Raw genomic sequence first — 15782 nt, 5'->3', positions numbered from 1 at the left:
TAAGCACAGCTCACAAAAGGTGTTGAAGCACATCAAATGAGTTCAAAAGCCTCCTGGAGGTAGAGTCTTCCTGAACAGAGAAGCTGCAGTAGTCAAGGTGCAATATTAATTAAACATATGTAATAGTATCTGCTGGAAGACACTTAAACAGACCCTGGCTTGTCCTGGAATTCTCCAAAAGCAGCCATGGATGAAAACTGGGTAAGAAGTGACAAACTTCTGAATTTCTGTCTTAAAAAAGACTTTAAAAAATAAAGAAATAAAAAATGTTTTAGTGGTATAGTACATAAGACATATGGTAAGAGAAAAGAACTTTCCCCAGAGCTTTATTACACTGTGAATTGCACGCCTCCAAAAAAATATGATTCCTCTAAATAAAATCAGGAGAGCTGACACAAGGTGCTGAATTTCATCCTAAAAATCCCAGTGGCTTCCTTGCTGATCCCCTTTTCATAAGCATCACTACAGCACTAATTATTCCAGTTATTAGTACTGGCCAGACTTTGTATGGATTGTGATCTAAGCTCACGTTCCACTGCTATCCAGCCTTCCTGGGGCTGCTGGCTGCTCACAGGTACAGCTGGGCAGGGACTTGAAAGGCACCAGGAAGCTTCCAAACCACAGAGCAGAGCTAAGGGAACTAAATACATTATACGTGAAATGAGTAAATAAAATCCCAAGAAATGGAATTAAGATGAGCATTAATCAGGAGAGGGTTGAGCATGGCCCATGCATGGCCCAGTTCGTGGGAATCTTGCTAATTGCCTTTCAGAGACCATTTTATCCTATTAAGATTATCCTCAGGAGACCCCCAAGACTTAGGGGGCAGTAGGGAAGACCAAAAAAACCTGATCACATGTATCATGTTTAGAAACAAACTGGAACTGGTTTTTATTTATCTTATGCAGCAAAACCTCCGTTATCTTCCTCTCCCGGTATTTAATCCCATTTTTTTCCAAGCAATATAAATAATGAGAAAGACCAATTAAGCTCAGGGCAGCCTTCTGGGTAAGGAGAGATAAATAATAAATGCCTCGAGACCAAGTGCAGTGAGCAGCACGTGCCATTTCTTTGTGCACAAGTGTTGATGCAGATTCCGTGACAGTTTCAGACTCATTGCTGTGGCCGAGCCAGGTATAAATTATGACAGGCCCACATGGATTACAGATGATTTGAAGGAAATCAAAGGCATTAACTTTAATACGGTGCTTTGTCTCTCTTAAATGCCACTCGTACTTTCTGTAACAGCAACCACTAAAAATCAATGAGCAGAGACCCCTGCGTGCTCCAGAGCTGTTAACCCCTGGAATTTCAGCCAAAGGGCCAGAGCCACAGACCCAGCTTCCACACTTCTCTGTCACACACAGCATCTGCAGGAGGCTCCATCAACAAAATCTGTTATTAAAAAAAAGTGTAAATACTTTTTACTTTCAAAGTCTGTTCTAAAAGTGTTCTAAAAGGTTCACAGTGCCCTGCATATTGTGAGAGCTACGAGATAGATATTGAGGTCCTGGGGTGTGGCCAAAGGGCAACAGAGCTGGGAAGGGCCTGGAGCCCAGATGTGAGGAGGAGCAGCTGAGGATGTTTTGCCTGGAGAAAAGAAGGCTCAGGGGAGACCCTATTGCTCTCTACAACTCCCTGAAAGGAGGTGGCAGCCAGGTAGGGTCAATCTCAAAATTAACAAGTGATGGGGAAAGAGTAAACGGCCTCAAATTGTACCAGGGGAGGCTTAGATTGGCTGTTAGGAAAAATTTCTTCACCGAAAGGGTTATTAAGAATTGAAACAGGATTCCCAGGGCAGTGGCTGGGTCCCCATCCTTGGAGGTGACACTTGGATTCAGTGGTGGGGTGATGGTTGGACTCGATGACCTTAGGGGTTTTTCCAACCCAACAATCCATCATTCCGTGTAGCAGCACCACATGCACAGCAGAGCTAACATGTAAGACTTGAAAGAGATGGAAAATTGAATCAAAATGCTGATTATGCTTTCAATAACGTGGCAATAGCTCAAGCCAAGCCTCAGCCAGCTCTCAGGGAAGTCAATGAGAGTTGTTTCATTGAAATCAAGCGATGTGTGATTAGGTCAGTGATTCAGTGATTAGGTCCTCACAGAATTATGTGTAATACCATATTCAAAATTGTGAAGAGTTTCAGGTTGACATCTAAAAGCCCATTTTCCATCTGGAATTCTGTAATGAAGCTACTGCAAAAGAAGAATCAATACATAATTCAGTATAGTGGAAAGACTGTTATAAAGGGTTATTGAATACAGCTCCACAATTGTGGATAAAAAGAATTAAATCCCTCATTGTTTCAATCGTGCTGTACTGACTTCTACCAAACACACACACAAAAAAAAAAAAAAAAGTTGTTCCAGATTTCAAAGTGGAAAAAAACCAGTAAAAGCAATAACAGCGGCATTTTTTATAAAAAGGGGGTAGAGGAGGGGAAAAAAGTTCCTAAATCTCAAGATAAATTTTTGTTTTGTACACTAATAACAAGTTATAATTTAGTTTTTTGTGAAGTGTGCCAGGACAAGGTAGGAAAGTGTTTCTTAACTTAGTTTGCCAATTTTCCTTTCAGGCTAGCACTGTTATTGATAATATCCATCACAATTCTTTGTCTTCCCAACAGGCTGGCAGAAATATCTGAGTAAGTGCTGACTCACACACCTCAACACCTCCCTGTCAAAGTTAATCTGAAATTGATTTTACTTTCCAGAGGTAAAACAGAACTGCATGAAGTCAGCTACAAATGGCATTTGCAGATCAGTGTGCAGAGCTTTTTATAATTCCTGTAAGACTACACCTCAATAGTTTTTAACAAACTCTTGCAACCTTCAGATCAAAATTGTCAATTTTATTTCTATATTTTTGGGAGGAAAATTAATGTATATTTCCCCCATTTTGTTCCAGTTACTATAATCCTTCTAATTAAGTGATTTTTTTTAGCACAGAATTAGAAGGGAAGCAAACAGAACATTATTTGTGTTCATTACATCAGACTTTGCAGAGTTCAGGTTTGCCAGTAGAACTGGCAAAAGCCATCACCTTTTTCAGCTTGGAAGAAAAAGAGTTTCGAGATCAGGGCAATTTATTAGAAGGAGATGGTGCTAATCAAACATTCTTCTTTAAAGATAATTTGTGCATCCTTGTTTCATTCCCTTCTTTCAAGGGAAGGTTCCTCTACTATTTCTCATCCAAAGTCTCCAAAACAAATGAATCAGTCTCCTCCAGACCTGAGGAAGCACATGCTCTCTAAATCCACTGAGACCTCCTGGAAATTAACCACCAGCAATGAGTTACGACCTTGAGCTTTGCTCTGAAAAATGAGTGAAATTCCAATCATTCCTGTCTCCCACACAGGAGGGCAGGCCCAGGTAACATCACCTTTGCTTTGATAACCCTGAGCAAGCCAGCTGGCAAATCAAACCCAGCCTGGCCTTTCCATGATCTGTTCATGAACGAGGAGCAGCTGATGCACCAAGGAAGGGAACCGTGTTCAGAACCCTACAAGGACATCCATGTGCTGTTCTCATTTCAGAGCAACATCCCAGTTACTAATTTCTCTGTAAAATTTCCACTGTATTTTATCATTAATAGTGATCACTTTGGGGCATCCCCGAGAGGAAACACAGTCTTGGGTTCTAGGGAAATCAATTTACTGACACCATTAGGGCTGTGCAAATATTTTTTTTGATTCAGCTGCCAAGCAGAAGGTGTTGAGGAGTTCCACCAGAATCAAATTTGAGAGAAAAAATATTTTTTTCTTACCAAAATATAAGCCAAGTAAAAAATTGTTCAATACAAGAGAAAGCATTCTTCTCAACAAACAAATGTTGAATTTCTAACAAATACAGGAAAGATAAATAAGGTTCTAGAATAACAAAGCAATACACTGGAGGGGGAAGACCTCATGTTCTTCACGTAACCAGGAGCTCCAGAATCCCACCAGGATCTGGAAGGCTCCAGTTCACCTGCACTGCTTGCTCTTAGCTGCTGGAGCATGTGCACAGAAAACTCTCCTACACCAGCAAGCTGTGCCAGCCCCCTTTTGCTGGAATAATTTCAGCTGTATCCAACCGATTATTGTACAAAAAAAAAAAGAAAAAAAAAAAAAAGACCATGAGAATTATATTCTAGGACATGACTTGAGAATCCAGAAAATAAAGCACTTTTTCCTCTGCTGAAAGCTAAGTTAAATGTTCCTACATACTTTGTAATCACTACATCCAAATATTCTCACGCACACATCACAAGCAAGTTCCAGTTCCAGCTCTCTGAATAGTTATTAAAATACCTAGAAAAATACTTATTTTGAAATCACTGATGCTTCTCATGGTTTTATCTATTCATTGATTGATTTAAAGCATAAAAAACATAAACACTCAGGTGAGGAGAAATTGAAACAACTTTAACACATGGAAATAGGGAAATTACTAGGCTATGGAGTCACTAATTTAATCCACTTGTAATTAATCCATCTAAAGTAAAACTCTTTCAACAGAAAGAAGAAACAAGAAGGATAAAAAACAAGCTTATGTGCACAGCTAAGATTTCAGTCTCCTGGGAATATGGCAGATGTAGGTTCAAGTAAAAACTCTGCTCCCCAGGAAAGCCTCAACAAGAAAGCACTGTGTAAAAACTCAAAAGATTGGACAAAGACTCTCACAGACTGGCACAGGGAGGGGAGAGAACAGGAAGAGAAGCAGAAGTTGCTGTATTTGCCTGACAGTTGCTTTGAGGGCTCTATTCTGTGTTTATATTTGTTTTGGTGGAGTTTGGTTGATTTTGGTGCTTTTGGTGGTGTTTTTAAACCCATAAAGGCAGGAGGTCCCACTCCCACCTCACTGCACTACCCAACCACACAGTTTAGTCCTGCCTGGTGCTGCCTCAGGGTGTGCCACCCCCTGGCACATCCCACACCTCCCCAACTCCAGAGACCTGCTGTGCACAGATCCATGACCTGTGCAATGCCTGGGAACCTCACAGTGTCCTTCTGCTCCAAACAGGCTCTTTAAGTGACCCTTGCAGGCACTCTTTCTGGAAAGAAGCACTCAGGATGACGTCTGGAACACTGCATCTTGAGTGAAGATTGATAGTTCCACCACTCCTAAACTGGCAAAGCTCTGTTAAAACTCATCAGGTGCTTTCCCAGAGGACAAACAAAGCTGAGGCTGCCTCTGGGTTCTCTAAACCCCAAGCTTTAGCAGGAAGACTTGTTATAGACCTGGCTTTAGAGACCTGTAGGAATAGTAAATCTCAACAGAGAACAATTTTACCACCTTTACCCATAACCTATAATTTTAAATCTCGCCGCATTAAATCCAGTCTTTAATCTAATTTAACAAATATTTATCTCTTTATTAAACTATTAAATCTGTCAGTTCTCCTGAGGGCAGTGCCAGCTGGTCCCTCCAGCCATGCTCAGCATCCTGAGGCTCTCACCCACACACTGCCAGTAGCAGGTGCAGCACCAGCCCCCGCACCTATTTCCAGAGCTCAGCCCTACCCAGAGATCTGTTATATTTCAGAAGTCATTAAGAGAACCTTCAAAAGACCAGTCTAGGCTTGTTTGATCAGTTGCGTAAAATCCAGTAGCCCTTGCAGACAGGAAGGATGAGGGTTTTGGCACAGGCTTGTGCAGAAAAACCCAATTTCAGCAGGAACAGCACTCACCCGTGGAAATTGAACTCCGTGCTGTATTTATGGTTCTGAGCATAATCAGCCCGAATCATCGGTTTCAGCACAGAAAACTCATGTGCTGGGAAGCTCTCACACCTTTGCTTTTGCATGGCTGCATAGGGAGCAGCCTTCTCACAGCTCAGCCTGAGCCTTTCCCAAAGGACATTCTGTGCAAGAAAATCTGGTGCTGGAGCTGAGAGAACCTGGGCCTCTGGTGCACTGGCAAAGTTCTGGAGAGTGGGGAAGGAACTGAAATTAAGGTGCTGTTTAAATTCCTCCTAAATCAGGATCTAAAGCACAGCTAGAGCGCCAGAAAGAGTTAAGTCAAATGTGTCCAGCCCTCATTCATCACTGGAATAATTTCATTTCAATTAATTACCAGTGCTAACTCCAGTCAGTATCAGACAGTTCTGGGAAGTGATGCTGACTTATAAAAACAGCAGTAAGCAGTCAATGCCCAATGTTTTCAGAAGCATTACAATTAATAGATTTTGGAAGGGTTACAGCTTCTATACTTCAGCTTCTTTGAAATTTATTGGAGAAGCTATTAAAGGCAGTGTCTCAAAGAATAAAAGTAAAGTGCCAGAAGTAATAATATCATTTTAAATAAAATTTCTTATTTTGATTTACATTGAATTGACAGAAGCTGCTATTCTATTATGCCAAAAACCTTCTGCCTACCTGCATGAGATCTGACTGATTTCTCAGAAGAAACACCAAATCTTACAGAACATTTGGAGAGTTGCATTTTCTTATTAATCGGAAGAGTGAACTCATCAGCTCTGTTATTAAAGATAATTTTAGAGCCTTTGCTCTGTCACAAACGTAACTTTTAAAAATTTAAATGAAATGAGCTCTTTGGTTGCAAATTACTCTGTATAACTCCCACAATACTGCTTTCATTGCACTAGAAAAATATTATAAAATCACTATTTCCTATATTTTTTTATTATGCACTTGAGTGGTTCCTCCATAAATACAAACCAGGATGAATAAAAATTCCAGCTAGAAGAGCCTTGATTAAAAAGAGCAAAAAGATCCCCAAAATTCAGAGCAATAGTAACTGGCCAGCCAAACACCAAATCATAGGCAGGTTTTCCATTCAGCCAAAATGAACCCCTGGGAAACTCTTGACTACAATATTGAATCACTGCATTCCTACCCCCATAATTTTTGTGTGCATCCAGCATCACCTTTGAGCACAGATATAACATGGTGTGAAACATCACATCAAAAGTTAGGGAATAAGAGATTTTAGCAACTGATGCTTCACCTGTCAGCAAACAGCAAAAGAAAAATGTTTCAGGTCACACAAAGGCAACCTGTAACCTTGGCATTCAGACAACTTCAAATTTTCCTTTAATCATGGGACATTTAAAGTATCCTTGTGCTTACAGCTTCAAGTCCATTTCCTAAAAAAGCAACGGTGACATTTATTAACTATGCTTATTATATATTAAATTAACAACAAGAGAAGGCCTGGAGCACACTATTCATCATCTTTGCCTGATGACAGAACTAGAAAATACTGTGAGCTGCCACACCACAACTCAGGGACTATTTCAGCCAGAATTAAGCAAAAATGCATTTGGATTTGTGACCATTTCTGGTGTTTCTACACCTCAGAGCCAGTCCTGCTGCCCCTTTCAGCAGTGCTGAAAACAATTCTTGGGTAAGGTTTTTGCTGTTATATATATATGGGCTGGCATTGAAATTGCAAAATAGTAGATTCCAAGGTGAATTTCAGTTCAGAATATCCGTGAAGATTTTTCCTGGTTCATAAAAACAAGGATGCAATATTTCTCCTAAAAATCATATTTATTTAGGCTTAGCTGAATACAGCTGCACCTATATATATGCTGAAATTAAGCACAGGCAAATTGGTTTGAAAAAGTGATAAATTAAGATCTGCATTGGCATTCCCATACAACACGGGCATGGACTGTCCTGCTCCATTCCTCCTCTTCCCCATCTCATTCTGCTCTGACCTTCAACAGAAGAAAGGAGCCCTTGGCCCAGCTCACACAGGGACTGTCACAAACACTTCAGCAAAGATGGGGTTCAGAGGGGATGGGTGGGCACCTGAAGTTTGGCTTTTCTGGGGAAAGAAACAAGCCGGCTTTTATCCATCAGCATTTCCTGGGGGGTTTGGGCAGCATCCTTTACCCCAAGCCTCACAGCAGCACTGATTTCCCCAAGACATGAAAAAAGCCATGAGAAGCTTCCTCTGCCAACAGTGCAGCATTTCTGCATGAGGATCATGAGATGGCTCAGGGAACCAAACACACCAATATCACACATATCTGCTGTCCACACGAGCACATTGCTGTGCTTTTTCCAAAAGTCAAAGTACCATAAGTACACTGTTTCCATAATTTCTTGAATTCTGCTCCCCACTGTATTCTTTTAAGCTGTAGTTATGTTTTGTATAGGTTGTTGTTAATGTTTTATAAAGGTCAAATTATAGTTGTCTCCCTAGTGTTTTATTGTAAGTGTTGAGAGCTGGCACTGTAATTAAAATTCCAGCTAAATAAAGTCTGCAGGGGTCCTACTTGTAACCAGGCAATTTGGGTTTTTAGCAGACCAGAGCACATTTTGTGTTTCCTGTGTTTCACTGCCACACAAAGGAAGGTAAACAAAACCCACTTGCCTTAATACATTTACATAAACAATGTTTCCTATCAGTGTGGTTAGTGGAGGATAATATATTTAATTATAGAATACAATAATAAAAGAATAAAAAATGCACCCATTTCCTACAACCTTGCTTTACACTATTTTAGGAAAAGTCCAAGGCAAGACAATCCAGTTTGTACATAAAGCCAGATCCAGCCAGAGCACTCACAACACTGTTGATAAGGGAGAAAAGATTCACAATCTGCTCTTCAGTAAAACAAACCCAACTCCCTGGCAGCATAGTGGTCCTGTGCATCAAGGAGATTATCACTTACTTCAGTCTAACCTGCTTTTAGGTTCTGGTACTTGCCAGCAAGTGTTTCAAAGTGTCAGAGATTTACCAGTGCTGGCTCCAGCTTAGGGAGGAATTTCTCTTCTGCTATTGACTACCTGTAAAGCTGCTCCAGCAGTGCCTCCCGTTCTGCTGCCTTATTAAAGGCCCCTCAGTTCTGCTTCAGTTCTCTCCACAGCTGAGGGACAAAGGTTGCACTGCGTTTTTTATTGCTTTTCTTTTTAAAAAAAAAAAAAAAGTAAGCAAATCAAAGTGAGTATTGTAAGTGGAATTCTTGTCTAAAAAGCAACATCCGAGATCACTATAAGAATCTTTTAGGTCTTCCCAAGGCTCCTAGTTTTATTTTAATTTTTTTTAAAGGAATTCCTTGGTAAAGGAATTTCAAATTTTGTTGAAGATAATCCCTTACAGGCAGGGATTCTTATTTGAGCAAATCCTACCCTTTGCCCAGGCTGATATTTTTTTCAGGGATTTGAAAAACACAAGCATTTTAGTTAATATTCACATCACAGAGTATGACATGCACTTACTGCCCTATCTACAGGTTCACTTGTCTGCCCCAGAAGCAGCATACAAAGGCATACAAATATGCACAAAGTCATTCCAGACAGACCAGAGTGTTCAGAATCAATCCATTAAAAGTTAATTTTTCTTTCCCTTCTCTAGAGGAAGAAGTTCAGGTGGATAGGCTGAACAGGGGCATAAAACAAAATCAGAGCATTAGCCTCCAGCTAGAAAAATCTCCCAATCTAAGAAATTTCTGAAAGACTTCCTGAGTTTAGAGCCAGTGGTACTTATTCTCAAGGCAAGACTGAGAAATCACCTGGCAGGGAAAACTGTGTGAAAAGGAGATGTGTCCATTAAAGCAGACAGACTGCTCTGTCTGAAAAGGACTGATTTAAATAAGCAAAGGCAAAGAAAAACTGCAAGTTGAAGCATGATCATAATTACATTAGAAAAGTTATAATTTGATTTGGATTAACAGAGAGAAATCCTAAAAGCTCAAAATTAACTGTGAACTACTACAATTATTTTCAAGAATACTTGCATGCTTTAAGATATCATTAACTTAAATGAGATTCTATGTTTAAAGGAAGATTTAACCTCACATACTCCCATTAATTCTCACTAAATGTCCACACTGCACTTTGAAATGTAATGGAAAAGGTTAGCTAGCCATGATTCTTTTGAATGGTGCTTTGCTAAGACCCTCAAATTAAAAGTCCTGTCAGAAAGGCAGTCTGTGAAAATACCAAGAAATGTTCTACAGAAATGCATTAATGTCTCAGTGTGGGGTGATTTGCATCTCTTTGTCACACATGGACAAAGTTTGCTCCTGACAAAGCTGGGCTGGTGCTGGATCCTCTCCAGAGTGACCCCAGCTCTAACCTAAAACCAGAAATCTCACCTCCCTACTTCTCATTTCCTCCCGAAGATGACCCTGTTAAAATGTTGCCAGCCATAAGCAATCAGTGTCAGATTATTTGCTGATGGAGTTGGCCTAAACTAAGCCACCTACATTTTCCTAAAAGAGGTTTTGGCCTTCCAACGCATTCCTACACCTGCAGAGAAGGAGCTGCCTCGTGGCCTGCGTGGGTAATCAGTTCAGGAGTAATAACTTGGTTAATTTGATTTTTTTTGTTCTGAAATTGCCAACTGGAAATGAGCAGAGAAGTCTTCCACTGAAGCACCCGGGGACATTATTAAAACAAGGTTTGCACTGCAGTGAGGAAGAGACCCAACCTGCTAATACCAAGCAGTTGGCCACTGATTTGGATTATTAGGAGAACAGCTGGCATGTTTCAGCCAACCAAAGCCCACACGTATTTCAAAAAAGTATTAGCTGTGAAACATTATGGTTTTTGGAAAGTCTCCAGAAACAAATTAAATCTCAAACCAAGTGATCTGCTACTTTTATCTTCTTAAATCCAGACCAAGCTTCTAACAGAGCATTCACTGTCACTGCAAAGATCCTCACCCACTTTTCATGTGAGTTTACTTGTTTTGGTTTGCTTTTTAAACAGGATTGTGTGGCTTTTCTCAACAAAACAGACTAGAAACTTGGTGTTTAGATCTTCATTTCTTCCACCTTGGAATTAAAATGAGAGGAGGAGGTTTCACCAATGCTTATGCCTTCCCCTCTGTTATTCCACAAGAGCTGACTGCACCCCTAGAGAAGTTTTGATTCAGCCCAGAAGATGTTTTTCAGAGATGAAATAATTCTTTCACTCTGCTCAGTGTAATGTCCTACCTTTACAAACACTAGTTTAATTTAATGTATATGCATAAAAATCAAACAATCTGTTTTTGACTACTTCACCCTCAGGTGCTGGAAGCTTTTGGGAGGGAATTGTCTGACCACCTGGCACTCAACAACTATTCTCTCCTATTTTGTTCTGTTTCAATCACGTGTGAAAGCAGTTAAACAGATGATGTGATATTGCTGTGCTGCATCAGTCTGTATGTATCTATTCAGAAGCACATTTAAGATATTCTGTATTATTTAGCTATAATATGTATTCCCAGAAAACCCTCTCCCCCTGTGTAGGAGTTCAGCAGCAAACTTCAATTAAAAGGCAATGCATCAGGTATTTAGGTGCCAAAGGATCTTCCTGACCCTGCCTCCACAAGCAGGTAGTAAAGTTCCCAACCTCCCACTTTAAAACTTCCACAACTTTGCAATCATTTTGCACAGAGCCCCACATATTTCCTGGAACTTTACTTTCATGAGTTTGGCTTCCTATGGCCATTTAAATGTGCTTAAGATGTGTTGCTTCAAATCCTGACCAGTGTTTCTTCCACATGGAATAAGAGTTCAGGCACCTTAACCATGTACCCAAGTGTCAGATTGAAGCTCTAGTATCCAAATTCTATCCATGCATATGAGCCCATGAATATATATATATATTTTAGGATATAACAAGCACTCCCCTACCTGGCTAGGAAAGTTGAGATGCCTTTCCACTGAACCTGTTCCCTCATGCCAAGGAATGGGAACCAAGTCATTTTTCAACATCTTCTGAAGCAGGTTCTTAACACAGCGAGCGACTTACATGAATTGAAAGAAAACTGAAGATGTTTGTAAAACTCAAAATGCATTAAAAACTTCTTCATTTTGAAAAGCCACAACACTGTTTCAGCAAGGACACGCTGAATAGCTGGAAAATCCACAGTTATATGGCTATTACCCAGAAGCCCAGACAGTTTTCCTTGCAAGAAATTGCTAAGCTTAAAATCTTACCTTGCTTGAACATGTTCTTTTGCAAGCTACAACTACCATGTGCAATCCCAATTACCCAAACCCTGCAATATTCAGCACGAAAAGTTAACAGTCACATTCAAACCCCGTGTCAGAACCCTGCCAGAGGCTTTGGCAGACCACAGGGGGCTGAATGAGGCTGCCACGCTGGCTCTGTGCAGGGTGTGGGGAGAGGGAAGAAGGGGAGATGAACGAAGAGGGTGTGATAACTCCAGGATCAGAATGAGCAGGAGAGGAACGGCACCACTTTTGGTAGCATGAAACAGGCACGGGAAGAGGCCATCTGTACAATCAACTGGCATGGAATCAGTGGGAAGGGTGGATGTGATAAATCACAGCTCTCACATGGCATCAGCTCAGAATCAACAGGAAATATTTGGATGTGGGCACGACCAGGGCCATGATCTGTGTGCACACAAGGCTCTAGGAGGAGGAATGATCTTCTCTGATCTTTCCAGAGACTTTATTTGGCTTGAACAAAGTACATCTTGTTGGAGGCCACAGCTTTGCCACACTATTTAAAACCTGCTTTTAAGCATTAATAAGTACACTAAGATATTTCACATCATATGAGTAAGCAATGATTTTGATATAGTTGAATAGGAAGCTCTCTGTTAAAATCCACAGAACAAAATGTACCCAAATGCAGACAGACAAAACCTTGATCTTGAGGCAGCCCAGGCCCTGAACAGGCAATCTATCACATAAGAGACACAAGAGGTCAGCCATTAATTAACATCCAAATTAGAGCTTTTCAAGTAAGGGTCAAAACTTCCTTTGTTTTGACATTTAAAGCACTGGCAATGCCTTCCCCAGTTTAGTATGCACAATGCATCACCTCGTGCTTTATGTTAATTGCCTCCATTATTCAAGTGCACTATTTGATTCATTGTCAATTAAAAATACCCCCAAAAGCCAAGCCCGATGTGTGTTAAGTATAAATGTGATTAATGTAACACAATTACATTCCCACGTTTGTTGAGTCTGATTAGGAACTTTACCTCAGCCCGGCGTGACAGAGCCCTGTCGCTGCCAGTGACCTGCCAGCCTTGGCAGGGACAGGCATTTCATGGCCACAAGTGCTTCTGACAGGTAAAACTTGTAATTAAATGCTGTCAATTAGCACTTCATCAAGAATGTGGAAATCTTGATGATCTTCCCTATTGAATTGCAAAGATGGTCCTAGGTGTAAAGTTAAAAAAAAAAAAATCTATATGGAAGGAAAAAACAGCAACACAACTTTTTGTTAGAATAATAATTATGTGGACATAATTACTATTTCCAGAAAGTGACTCCATGAATCTTTCCCCACTGCATCAAGGGAACATCTGGTTCTTCACACAGAGGAAAAAATTAGGCAGAGCAAAAGTAAAAGAGCAATGCCTTATATTGTTTATGGTTATAGAAAACACAGGTTATAAAGAGATCTGAAGGGGTCTGAGGGGAAAAACAATAATGACCAAACAGGGACAAAGAAATGGTCAAAATCTGGAGGTTACTACTAAATGAGATGCAAGAGTGAATAAATAAATAAGAATTAAAAAACACTTCAGCCTGAGCACAATGACAGAAAAACTAATAGCAACTGAATACCAGCGAAACTAATAGGAAGGAGAATATGCACACATAGCTGGACTTGTTATGGCCAGCTTATAAGTAGGCTTTAATAAAAATTGCTGCAAATCACAACAAGAAATAAGATAAAATTCTGTACCCTCAGTATGGTCTACTGGTCTACTCTTTATTCTTCCCATCAGTAAATGTAAAATATAATTAACACTGCCATATGTAGAAGTAATAAATACAGAAGAACCAGTCACAACCTATATTTAATTACAAGGGAGATGCTAGCAATGGAATGTACAGTAGGTTCTTGTTTAAATTGAAAAAGAAAAAAAAAGAAAAAGACTGTATTATTGCACTTCAGAAAAGAATTAAGGAGCTCCTTGCCTTATTGAGGACTACAAAAACAATCACTGCTATAGGCCTGGTTTACATATTTGCTCTATTAATTTACAGAGCCCTGGTAAGCCTCGCATCGCAATGCAACTGCTAAATTACACTGCTCTTGGTAATGGGCATAAAAAGATGCAAGAGCATGCGAAGTGTATTCAAACAGACAATTAAAATTATCAATTCTGTTGACAGCTGAAATGAAGGAACTGTGCTGAGGTTTAATGGTGCTGCATGAAGGACACCCTGTTTGTGGGTGATTGAATTAACCCGGATCACGCGTCGACAGTCTGCCTCTGTCCAACACTGCACATTAGGCCAATTTAGTGTCTGCTTATTAAAATAATTTAATTCCAGAGATTGTTCCCAGGCATCTCTGAGTCTCTTCCTGCTCTTCCCTCCTCCTCCTCTCACTAATGATGGCATCTTAATTATTGGGCTCATTTTGCGCCACCGCAAATGGCTGGGTCGCCACAGAGCAGTCCAGTCAGTTTGGCGGAACCAGCCCATCCTTGGGGTGATCCTCTCCAAATCAGTAGGAGATCTGGCCAGACACACTACAGCCTCAAAGTTCTGAAGCAGAAAAAGCATTCAACAAAGGTTGTTTGCATTCAATTTAGCACTAGTTTATCCATATTGCTTCTTTTAATGGGTCTTCAAATCTGCTTGCTTATTAAATCTATTATATTCTAAGAGTTTCAACTTCTAGCCGTGTAGTAATAATGTGTTTGACAACTCCAAAATAAGAATTCCAGAGAAAACGAAATATCCCAAAGAAATAAGAAGTTTGAAACCTCTTTTCTAAGCTGAACAACAATCTCACATCTCTGACTAGTATTACTTCTCGTGATCTAAAGTTCCTGTGAAAACGCAGCTCAGTCTAAGCAACATATCAAAATGCTGAGACTAAAAATGTTATCCTAGAGGTTTATTTTAGTACCTCCAAAGGCTGAATGACTTAAGTTTAAGAGAGTTATTTCAATAGACTTTGGCAACTAATTCTGACATTTCGTTTCGAGAAGTTAATGCTATTTTAAAGTGAATGTGCACAGATTACACCTTCATCTGAAGTGAAAATACATCAGTGTGTAGCAGTGATATCTGGATGGAACTGAGCTGGGAAATGTGTGCATTTGGTGAGTAATATTGGTTTGCATTTCTTGGTTCCACCAAACCATGGGATGCATCCCATTGTAGGATCCAGATATTGCATATAGGAGCCAAGCACTACTGCCCAGTGCTGCACACCCAGAAGAACTCCTGGTTCAGCACCAGCAGCCAAGCACAACAAAGAAATCTTAGCAATAAATATCACAGGTAAAAATGCAGGTGGGTTTGGAAGTTATGAAAATGGCAACACTTAAGAAGTCCTTTTTCAAGTCTTTAAAGACATCAGCCATTGAATAAGGCACCACGTCTGTTTGACAGGGCTGAAATCCCAAAGGCCCAGAATGGAATGAACAATCTGTAACCCTGAATTATTGGAATTAACTAACACCAGAACTGAAAAACTGTTAAACCTCCTTCAGTTTAATGCTTTGGGTATACAGTGCCAGATTGGGTTTTGTAATGTGACACCTGCTCAATGGAAATTTACTGAATGTTCCAGTTGTGTGACACTTTGCTATCACTGATGATCCCAAACTTCTTCCACCCTCTGAATTTCATCCAAAGACTTGGACTTACATCAGCTATAAATTCTTTAAAAATACAAACTTCTGAGTTGCAGAAATAATTTAATAAAGACATTGATGGGCAAGTCCTGATTCCAAGATCATAGGTAGGATTATTTTTAAAAAAATAATTTTTAAGAAGTGGCTGATTCTAGGTTTTCACAATATTCACATAGCCCTAAAAGATCATACAATGTATTTTGCCATTTCTCATACACGAAACAGAGTAAAGTCTGTAGAGACA

At 40.0% G+C, this 15782-nt stretch overlaps 1 protein-coding gene across 3 annotated transcripts in view; it reads right to left on the bottom strand.

Moving 5' to 3' along the window:
• The window catches only part of CDH13 (cadherin 13), a 449552-nt gene that overhangs the window by 344765 nt on the left and 89005 nt on the right, over positions 1-15782 (bottom strand). The gene's annotated exons all lie outside the window — the stretch shown is intronic.

The sequence above is a fragment of the Anomalospiza imberbis genome, chromosome 12, assembly GCF_031753505.1.
Source record: "Anomalospiza imberbis isolate Cuckoo-Finch-1a 21T00152 chromosome 12, ASM3175350v1, whole genome shotgun sequence".
In the NCBI taxonomy this organism is placed as follows: domain Eukaryota; kingdom Metazoa; phylum Chordata; class Aves; order Passeriformes; family Viduidae; genus Anomalospiza; species Anomalospiza imberbis.
This window is presented reverse-complemented; position numbering and strand designations above follow the sequence as displayed.